General features: G+C 45.2%; 1 protein-coding gene across 1 annotated transcript in view; it reads right to left on the reverse strand.

The window, feature by feature from the left end:
- Positions 1-2860, reverse strand: part of LATS2 (large tumor suppressor kinase 2) — a 70576-nt gene extending 67716 nt beyond the window's left edge. Inside the window, exon 1 of the mRNA XM_077809295.1 lies at positions 2659-2860. The gene's annotated coding sequence lies outside the window, so the exon portion shown is untranslated. The remainder of the gene's footprint in view (positions 1-2658) is intronic.
- Between the last annotated feature and the right edge of the window lie 8549 nt (positions 2861-11409).

An 11409-nucleotide genomic window follows, 5' to 3' on the forward strand; every position in this document is an offset into this window, starting at 1 on the left:
ACTGAATTAGTCTTGGTGTACAAATATTTAATAATGGGCTCTTCAATCTAGCAAAGAAAGGTGTATCACAATCCAATGGTCGTAAATTGAAGCTTGACTGAAAATAAAGTATAATTTTTTTTAACCGTGAGAGTATTAACTATTGGAACAATTTATCAAGGGACATGGTGGTGTCTCCATCACTGACTATTTTTAAATCAAGATTGGATGTTTTTCTAAAAGATCTGTTCTAGGAGTTATTTTTGGGAAATTCTATGGCCTGTGTTATACAGGATGTCAGCCTAGATAATCACAATGGTCCCTTCTAGGCTTGGAATCTATGGATCTAACTTTGCCTCCCTGTTCCTCTACTGACACAGGCTAAATGCTACTAAGGGGGAAAGGAGCATCAACTGGTGGCTATATGGGGCTGGTTCACATGCTCTTGCAGATCAGCTGTACGTTTCAAGAGCAGAGACATCTGCTTGTCTATCTGCTGTCATCTACTTAGACTGTAAGCTCTTTGAGGAAGGGACTGTCTATTACTAAATATATGTACAGCTTCTAGAAAAAGGGGGCATAATCTCAGGGTCTCTGGATGCTACCATAATACAAATAATAATACTGTGTTACCCATAGCAGCATATTTGAAGTGAGGAGTAGGAATGAAGGCAGGGTCATGTCACTTCTCTCACTCTCCTCTATCCCACTAACAGTACCATACAAAATTACTGTGAAATCCCCATGGACTGGAGATTTGTACCCTGCCAAAACCATAAACATAGGTCCCAAAATAGCCAGAAGTTTAAATAAGTTAATTCCCATACTTATCCATTTGACATGTTCTATGCCAGTGATTATATCTTGTAAAGAGTTTATGCAAGACCTTACATTTTCATTGTGCTGGTCATATAAGATCTCAATGTACTTTTCAAATATAATATTTTTCACTACACCCATTGTACAGATGAGATACAAAGAAGGTTCAATCAGGATTTTTAAAAAGTGGCCTCTGATTTTGGGTGCCTGACTTGAAATAGTCAAAACCTGAATTTCAGAGGGACCCTCCTAATTCAGTTGAAGTTCTGGGTGCTCAAATTCAAATGGTCTCAAGTTAGGCCAACATTTTTATTACCTCAGTTTTTTAGTGCCCAAGTGACCTGCTAAAAGTCACAAAACAAACAAGAACCCAGGAGTCCTGATTCCAAAATCCCTTGTTCAATCTAAATCATCAAACTACACTTTCTCTCAGCAGACAGAAACCCGAGAAAAAGCCACCTCAGGCATTGCACCAGCCCACCCTAAACAGAAAGTGCTCTAAACTGTTGTGGGGCTAAACAGCAGAGGTGACTAAAGTGACCAATATCCAGTTAATTCGTACAGAGACCACAACCTCTTTAGGCAAAGTGCTGTGGTGAGAGCCCGCCCCAAAGTATCATCAAACCTACCACACATTTCTACTCCACTCTCCTTAGCTGTCAAGCAGGAAATGGAGGGCGGCCAGAGGCCACGGGGACGGGCGCAGGCAGAGCCGGGAGAGCTCCGGGATGTAAGAGTCACACTCCGAGCAGGTGGGACGTGGAAAGCGTCAGTTTGGAAACGCAGCCCCCCCACCCCCGGGGAAAGAGCCAGCCACGTCCGCCCCAGAGCGACAAACCACCAGGCTGCTGCTATTCGGGGTAGGGGAGAGTCAGCTGGGGGCACTGAGGCCTAAGTGCGTGTCCGAGGCGGCCGGCAGGGGCCTCTCCCAGGCCGGGCTGTCACGTTCACGTCTGCTCCAGAGCAGCGCTCGGGAAAATGTCGGAAAGTAACTGCGGATCACGGCTGCCAAGGGGGGCCACGTTCCCCGGCTGCCCTCGGGCCCGGGACAGAGCGAGCCCCCGGGCCCAGCGCTGCCGCTCACACGCCAAGGGAGCCCGGCTCCCCGCTCCGCTCGGACGCTCGCCCCGGGCGGTGCCCAACTTGCTCCAAAGTTTTCTCGTCCGTTTTCTTCCGGCGCGGACCGGAGCGCGAGGACGGGCCCGAGTCCGGCTCAGCCCCAGCCACCCGAGGAGGGCGCCCGGCGTCCCCCGCAAGCACAGCGCGCACTCAGCGGCGGCGGAGCCACACGCCGGGCCCCGGAGCCCTTCCCTGGTCACCCCAGGGAGCTGCAAGCCCCCGGCCCCTACAGCCGCCGCCTCCACCCGGGCACTGGCCGCGGCTCTTCCCTGCCGCCCCCCGCAAGCCAGCGCCGCCGAGAACTTCTGCTCCCCGCCCCTGGGTCCCGTTCTTCGCCGCCCTCCCGGGGCGGGGAGCCCCCAGCTGCCCCTGCCCACCTCGAAGACACTTGCACTCAGTCCTGCTTGTCGCCCAGCGTGCGCGGGCTGCCCCGGCTGCAGGCACGCCCTGGGTCCGGCTCTTCCTCGCCAGTCCCCCAGGTGACTCCTGCCCCCACCCCAGCGCGCGCGCGCCCTCCCTGGCTCCTGCCTTTGCCTCGCTCCAGGGCGCACCGACTCCCCCAGCCTCGCCCCGCAGCCCGCGCCGCCCCGGGGCGCGCTCTGCGGCTGCTGCCGGGACCCCCTGGAGCAAGCGCCCCAGCCGCGGGCCCCGCTCCCTGCGCGCTGCCCTGCGCGGACCTGAGTAGCCTCTGCAGGGGCGAGCTCCGGGCCCGTCCCCGGGGTGTCCCTGCCCTGCCCTCACCTCTAGTCCGGGGGACAAAGTGCCGAGCCCCCGCGTCGCTGTGCAGTCGCGGTCAGGGAGCAGCGCCCGGGCCCTCCCCGGCGCGCCTCTGCCGGCGGTGCCGCTCGCTCCCCATCTTCTCCGTCCCCCTCCCGGGCTCCGAGTGCGGCAGCGGCAGGACACAGTTGGGACATTCGCTACATTGTTAGCATTCCATTCGCGTCACGTGACCCGGGCCCGCGTCATTCCAGCCCCCCTCCCTTCACATACCAGCGGGGGGCGGGGCTTCGGCCGCCCGATCAGCAAGCGCGGGGCGGAGCCCTGGCGCCCCTGCCGCCGCCCGACTGAGGCTGGAGCCGGCTGCTGCGTCGCGGCGGGGAGAGAATTCCGCTGGGCACTGAGGGTGTAGGGGGGAGCCAGGGGGTGGTGCCTGGGACACCCCGATTTCCGTTGTCCTCTTCCATACACGGACCATCCCTCCCGGAAACTGTGGGTGCAGCCACCTTAGCAAGTTCTTCCCAGCCGAGCTGACTTTCAGTGGCAGATGGGGCCCAGCTGCAAAGTTTGGGTCTGGAGCTGAACTTCCCCAAAGTTCCTAGCTGTTAGGAGAATGGTTTCTGAGTCTGGCCATCACAGAGAGAGCGGCTGGCACGCTCTGCCTGCTTGGCCCTGGCCTTTGGGCTTGAGACTCAGGTTCCATTGGGAATCTTGGGGTCCTTCAGTGGTCAGGGGGTGAAAATGGCATTGGACAGAAGAGAGGTAGAACAAAAGGATAGGTCCAGTTTAAGAGGGCTGTGAAGAAGAGTGAGGGCCTGGCCCACCCCTGGAACTCTGCCTACTGGGAACTAGCTGGAAAACAGTCTAATATGAACTGGAGACCTATTCTTGTCTGGGGTCACATAGTGGCCAATGTATAATTATTCTCCCAGTTTAAAAAACAGCCATTTATGTTAAGGTTTAGTTAAATTATTAAAAATATTCTCTTGTCATGGCACAGAGAAGTCTTGGAAACATGCTGGGAGGAGTTTTCAGTTTTCACAGTAGGTAGATGTGGTCACGCAGTTCACATATAGATCGAGCGGTCACAGTTTGAATTCAACCCCATTACAGAGCTAATGGTCAGCCATGAGGTGTGTATCTGAACATATTTCCTGTAAGTGCTAGAGTTTTTGCACTTGGGATTCCTGTTTAGTTTAGCCCATTATAAAGACCTGACACCAAGTTCAGATGGAGATCCAAATTCTCCTAAAACACTGAAGTGTTTCAATTTGGAGATTTGGTTCAGGCACATCAAAACTGTCTTTAGATGGCATTGTGGCAGATATGGACATTAATAACAATCAGAAAGTAGTAATAAAAATAGAATTAAACAAATCCTGCAGTCTTGTTGCAAAGTCCAAGGGAGACTTCTTCATTCTGGATTCACTTTAAAGTCAGTGTTTTAAAGTCTCTTCTGGGGAGGAAGGATTTTGCTCTGCGAGTGTCTGTTTAATGGCCACTCCTGCAAATACTTAAGCACAGGGGTAACGTTACTAATGTCAGTGATTCCACTGATTTGAATGGAATTATTTACATATATAAAGTTAAGTTTGTGCGTAACTGTTTGCAGGCTGGGAACTATGTAGTCAAGGAAGTAAATATGTGAATAAAGTCACAAATACATTATGTGTTTGCAGGATCAGGCCCTATCTGAGAACATTTTTTAAATCTCACTTGTCTTCTGCTTTTTCGATTTCTCTCATCCAAATTGCCACCACAGCTTGAAAACCCCTATTTCTGAGGAGAAGGGAATTAACTTAAAGTGACTAAAAACACACTGCCATGTCTCATAGGAAAAAGGTGAACAGAAATCGTTCAGTGTTTCATCTAAAGGGTTGCCAGTTACTTTCTATGAATTCATATCAGACTTTTAATAGTGTATTGAAATATAGACTGAAATATATTGGGGTGGGGGAAGGAACCCCTAACCTCAAGGGAGAGAGAGAAACCCATTAGGACAGTTCATAGCAGATTGCAGTATCAAAAGAGCATAGCAGGCTGAAGTGGTTCATTTTGCAATCTTCAAATACCTGCAAAACTGAAGTAAACTTTAAATAATATGAGAAATGCAGCATGGCTTCATTTTCTAAATTACTGCTGTGCTTAACCAATGAAGCATAGCAGTGTGATTGCCTAAACTAGGGTATTGCTCAATTGCTGGAGACCTTTTCCCGACAAAGCTCAGGCTGGCTTAAAGGGGCACTGTCACAATAAAAATCACATACTATACATAAAAATTTCCTTTACCTGAGACACTAATGTCATCTACGTTTGTCATCTGAAAAAAAAAAAGAATTTCTTTTTCACCATTAACATAGTCTGCTTTCTTTTTGCATTTCAATCAATTTGGACAGTGAAACTAGACTGGACTATTTCACTTTCTATTTTTAAACAGTTTCACTTTCTGGATCTCATGTACTAGCGCAAAGCTGTTGTGCTTTGTTTTCCAACAGCAGAGCTGCACATGTGAGAGAGATGGGAATAGGGGGCAGGGGAGAGAAAGGTCACATCTACCTTGTAGAAAATGTCAGGATGACCTGTTACAAACTCATACTCTCCACACACAATTCACTTTTGCAATGACAATGAGACCAAACTATGTGTTAACCACATTCCTTAATAATGCTAGTCTTGGAGTTCAGAACAGGGCTAAAACATGTTTTCATCCAAACTATACAGTTACTGAATGTATAAAGACCAAACCGTATTTTAACGGAGGACTACTGCGTATTACCTAGGTTCCCCCTCCCACTACTGTTTTCCATCGTAGGATAGTAGAGTTATAGAGTAAAAATGGTGTCATTGCACATATGAGAAAATTCATTTAAGGGTTAGAGCATAAGATAGTGATCTGCCCTGAGCAAGGGGTAATGTGGTTCTCTGCTGCTCTGGGTAGGATATAAATTGTATCAGACCTATAATCAGCACACCATGCTCCAGTTCCCACTTGATACACCTGTGCAGCTATGTTGCCAAGCGCATGGGTGAAGGGGGATAACCGAGGCTCCACTCGTTTCACATTCTGTTTCCTCCCACCCACCTGAACAGGTTTGGGAAGTAGTGGCTCTATGGAACTCTTCTGCTTCTTTAGGCCTGCTCATGATGAAGGGGTTTTGTGCCCCATTATGCTCCAGTGCCACCATGCTAGCTGAGTCACAGATTGGGCCTTTTTAAACAACTGTATTGTATTTAAATTTCAAATCTTACTGCCAAAAACACATCTAACAGCCAAAGCTAAAGGAGGTAGATGAAATTAAAAAAAAAACCAAAAAACCACATGCTCAGTAGTGGTGGCCAGGGGGAATTGGATCACATTCAAACAAACAAAAATGATGAAACAGGAATTTGACCTGCAACTGCTAATTGATTTCTGCACATTTTTCCCCAAAGAGGATTCTAAGTACATATGAAATGGTTTTTGTGATGCAGAAACGTTATCAGACTTTATGACGAATTAATGGACTTTTCAGTGTATTGATTGTACATGGAAAATGGAAGGACAAAAATGATGTGAAACGGGATGTTTGCAAGAAAGAGACATAGGTGACATGGTTAAACTGTTTTTAAACCATGGAGCTTGTGTTTAGTGATCTGGACAAGATATATACATTTTCTCTTCCATAGATGTTACCAATGGGCTCGATTCTGAATTCTCTGGCAGTGTAAAGGAGCGCTAGCGTGGGTGTAAATGTAATAGAATCATAAAATCATAGAATCATAGAATATCAGGGTTGGAAGGGACCCCTGAAGGTCATCTAGTCCAACCCCCTGCTCGAAGCAGGACCAATTCCCAGTTAAATCATCCCCTTAATATCATACCCCTTAACAGCATCAACAGCCTGGAACAAGAGCATTTTGGCATCTATTGTGGTTCTCTTTTGTTTTACAGAATATGTAAAGAAACTGCAACGGAAGCAGTGTGATCTAATGGACAGGGCACTGGACTCAGGAGATAAGGGTGCTAGTCCTGGGTTTGCCACGGACCTGCTGCATGAGAGTAGGCAAGTCACATCAGCTGTCTGTGCTTCCGTTTCCCCTCCCACCTTTTATCTATCTTGTCCGTTTAAATTGTATGCTCTTCAGGGTAGAGACTGTCTCTTACTATGTGTTTTGTACAGTGCCTAGGATAATGGGACGATCTTGCCTGAGGCCTGTAAGTGTTCCTGTAACACACATTACTAGTAATTAATCATTGATTCCATCTGGTTCTAGAATTTTCTCATTCTTCAGTTGTTCTGTGTTTTTCATCACCCAGTGTGAGCCTGATTCCTTTGGTATTTCTTATTTGGTCATTTCTTAAAATGTATGTTCACTTCCGGCACCTGTCTCCATCCTTCTTTGTGGACACAGAGATGGAAGTGGATTTTTAGCAAAGAATAACTTTTCTGTCAATACATAACTGTTATCTCTGACAGTTTCCAGGGGCCTCTTGTTCACTGTACTTGGAGAATAAACAAACATTTATTTCAGTTTATTTTACAGTTTTGCTTTCATTCTCCATTTTTGCTTATACCTTTTTATTTTGCATTACTAAAGTTAATAGTAGATCAGTCTAGTTTTTTTCTCTGCACTTCTATAATACTTTGTATGTACTTCTTCTTATTGTTATTCCTGATAGCACTTCCTTATCCATGAACACTGGCTATTGTTTATTGCTTTTGACCATATATTAATATACATGTAAATACTTTTCAGTCCTCATATGGTTCTCTTCCATACATTGTTTGTCTTTTCCATTTCACTTACTGCATCTAGTTTTCTTCCACAATTTAATCTGTTGAGATTCTCTGCCTTTATTTTCCCTTATGAACTAATTTAGTCAGAAATACACATGGGGACAGATCCAAATCCCACTGAAATCAAAGCTTTGGATCAGACCCATTTATTAAGTATCATTGTAGTGCCTACGGCCCCTAGTCACGAACAAAGACTCCACTGTACGAGGTGTTGTACAATCACAGAACAAAAAGACCATTGCATAGTCACTACTATGCTGATGCTCTCCCATCCATGGCTCGAATAATTTCCAACTGTGTGTTATGACAGACTAAATCAAGAGTTACCTCCATTCTAGTTTCCTCTTATATGAGTCCTATATCTAGTCCAAAAATGTATATAGTTTGAACATAATTGGAACGTACTAAGGAGAACTAACAATCTGCCACCTGCGTGTAGCTTGTTTTTTTAAAAAACTTTTTGGATTTTACCTTTTCTTTCTGTTACTTTCTGGTCAGGCAGTCTATTGAAAATGCTCCCTTTATTTATTTACATATAATAATGGTTCTATTTTATCTTTTTTATTTTCAAAGGTGCTGGATTAACAGTTTTAGCTACAGAAAACCTTTGTTAACATAACAGGCAGCAACAGTACAAGTTCCTTCAAGTATTAACCAGGATAGGCAGGGTTGCAAAACCATGCTCTGAAGTGTCCTCAGCCTCTGTTTGCCAGAAGCTGGGAATGGGCAACAGGGGATGGATCACTTGGTGATTAGGTTCATTCCCTCTGAAGCACCTGGCATTGACCACTGTCAGCACACAGGATACTGGGCAAGATGGATCATTGGTCTGACCCAGTATGGCCATTCTTATGTTCTTCTCCCCTGCAATGGCCCTCAACCTTGTCCTGGGGCAAGGTTTTTTCAGTCTCAATGGCTTTATCTACACTGAGGTTTTTCTGAAAGTCTTGCACTCTTGTTTTGAGCAGGATTAGACAACCCAGTGATAAAATGCCTGTGACTGGACTACAGTTTGTTCTTCCACTGGTGTTGTGACTGGTGGAGCTGCACCTGGGTTATAACGATGGTAGGGGATTTTCAGAAAATCCTCAGTGTAGCCTATGGCAACTCTATCCTGGTCCTCTTTGTTGAGACTGGCAATAACTGCAATTATGATGATGTGGTTTTTTGATGTGAACACTTCACTTTAGGACTGGACTGAGATCATAGGCAGGTAATACAGAATCACAATTTTCCAGAAATGTTTGGTCACTACCACTTTGGGCTTCATTCAAACGCATGGTAGTCCCTGTACCATATTACCAGTCACCTGAGCCATTCAGTCTGTGTCACCAAGATCTGCTTATCTCAAATGATTCTCAAGATTTGCTCTGCATACAATAGTGATGTGAGTTATGCAGTGGTTGTCTTGTGACAGATTATATTGATGTTCTGAGCTCTTGGGAGGTAACTCAGAACTAAGTTAAACTCATGTCACCATTATACAAAGTAGACTGACCAGACTGTACAATAACAATGCATAAAGAAAAGGAGTACTTGTGGCACCTTAGAGACTAACCAATTTATTTGAGCAAAAGCTTTCGTGAGCTACAGCTCACTTCATCGGATGCATACTGTGGAAACTGCAGAAGACATTAATAATGCATAGCATTTTACACTGTCACTGTCAGAGCAGTTTACACACATAAATTAGGTAAGCCAAACACCACCACTGTGAGTGTAGTAAAACTGAAAAATAGGAGGGTAAGTGGTGTGTCCAAGGCCATACAATGAGTTATTGGTAAAGCCAATATTAGAATTCAGGAGTCTAGGTTCCTAAACCAGTTCATTCTTGCTTCCTCTGCTTAAACTGAGACACCCCTTCCCCGCTACCCCTACCCACTTACCTGATCTGAGACATCCCAGATACCTATTAGATCACTGGAAGTGGCAGACTTCTTATCCTGAAGACCATTGCCAGTAATGAGACACAACCTAACTGCTGGAGCCAATGGGTTAATAATTAAAAAACATGTTAAAAATTTCCTCAAATGAAAGCCCAAGTTAGTAGTTTGTTGTTGAGTCCTTAGTATAGTTTAAATGCATTAGATGCACAGAGTGTTAAATTGAGAGATCAGTGTAATGTGAAATGTTTGCAGATTTACCAAAACTAAATTTAGTTCTTAGGTGTGCAGGGCTACATGGCATAAATACCTAAGTGAGAGGTGCCTCAGACATACCTAAAATAGATTGCTGTGGATGTCTACACAACTTTCTTCAAAATAGACTGAATGCATGAATGCATCCGATGAAGTGAGCTTATGCTCAAATAAATTGGTTAGTCTCTAAGGTGCCACTAGTACTCCTTTTCTTTTTGCGAATACAGACTAACACGGCTGCTACTCTGAAACCTTTCAAAATAGACTGTGCTTTTGGGCTTGAAAGCATTAACTTCCTTTTATAATAATCATATTTGTCACTTACATACTGCTCTTCACCCATGATTTCATAGAGCTTCACAAAGATTGGTTTCATTATCCCTTCTTCACAGATAGAGAAACTGAGGGGCAGGGAAATTAAATGACTTGCATAAGCTCCTATAGCGAGACAGTGGAAGGGGAAAGGCTCAGCTCCAGTATATTCGGATCAACAGTGCAGGCCACACAAAAAGAAGTTAGCAGTGTGAGTCTTTTAGCAAAATGTCACTGTACCCTACCAACTCAAAGCCATCTCTTCTCTAAAAGAAACTTCTGAGAGTGACTTCTGTAATTCACTGTTGTGTCCTCCTCAGAAAAGCAGAACTGAAAACATCGGCTGACTGTTGATGAACTGAAGTTCTAGTACTGAGGAACATTCTATTCACATATTCTAACAGCACCATGTCTCTGAGTAGTTGCAAAATTATTTGAAATCTTTAAGAAAGCTAAAGACTAGGGTGTGGTAGAATTCACAGCTTCTGTAGGCGGATCTTGTTCCTCCATTCCCCCAAACAAGCTCCCAGTGTCCCACCCTCCCTCCTATCCCTTGTGGTTTCAAAGATTCCCTCCCCACCTCATGCCAAGGACTCTGTGTGCCCCTTCTTTCCCCCAAACTTCCCCATTCTCCTTTTCCTCCCTATGCAAGGTACCTTGTCTACCCTCGCCCAATACTGGTTGTCCCTCATTATCCCCTATGTCAAGGTCTGTGTGTGCCCCTCCCGCCCCATGTCTCCCTCCATCACATGCTGTGCGTATCCCGTCATTCCCCCTTCTCCAAATACTTCTCCATTCCCCCCTCTACCACATGTCAGGAGCTCTGTTCCTCCATTTCCACCTCCCCACTCCACAATAGTGGTTGTGTGCACACACTCATTCCTTCCCCCCCACTCCATTATTATTTTCTTTCTTTCTGTCAGGGAGATAAGTCATTCAGGGCATCAACAAATGAAACTCTACCGAGAGGATAGGCAGAGCTACAGTGGGTGGGGCTTGTTATCAACTGGATCTTTGATCAATAGACCATTACAGAGCAATGCCTTCAAGCTAATTAAAAAACTGGCTAGCCAGCACAGAATACAACTACCTAGCATTAGTGAAATTCCACACAAAGTCATGACATTCTTTCAGTCCTAGTCACATAGGCTCTGATCTTGCTCCTGTTGAAGTCACTGATTTATGTGGGTGGGGGATAGAGAGCCTGGATGATGACATAGCTCCTTATGAAGTTCAAGATTGTGTGGACCTCACAAACTATTTCTGAAATTTGCAAAAATAGTCTGAGTTTGTGTTATTTTCTTTATTTATTTGCAAAAATAGTCTGAGTTATTTTCCAGTGATATAAACTAAACCCATGTTGATGTTTTTCTAGAATGGGGAGTCAGTTTAAAGATAACATCTATCTGTTCCATCCTCTTTGTGCTGAAATCTAAGGTATTTTTGATAGAAAGTATCTGGGCACTAATGAGCCATTACCTGCACCATGATTTTCCCCCAAAATACGATAAGATGGTGATAGATACTATTGTATTAGGTGTGATAGA

Source organism: Eretmochelys imbricata, chromosome 1 (assembly GCF_965152235.1).
Source record: "Eretmochelys imbricata isolate rEreImb1 chromosome 1, rEreImb1.hap1, whole genome shotgun sequence".
NCBI lineage: Eukaryota > Metazoa > Chordata > Testudines > Cheloniidae > Eretmochelys > Eretmochelys imbricata.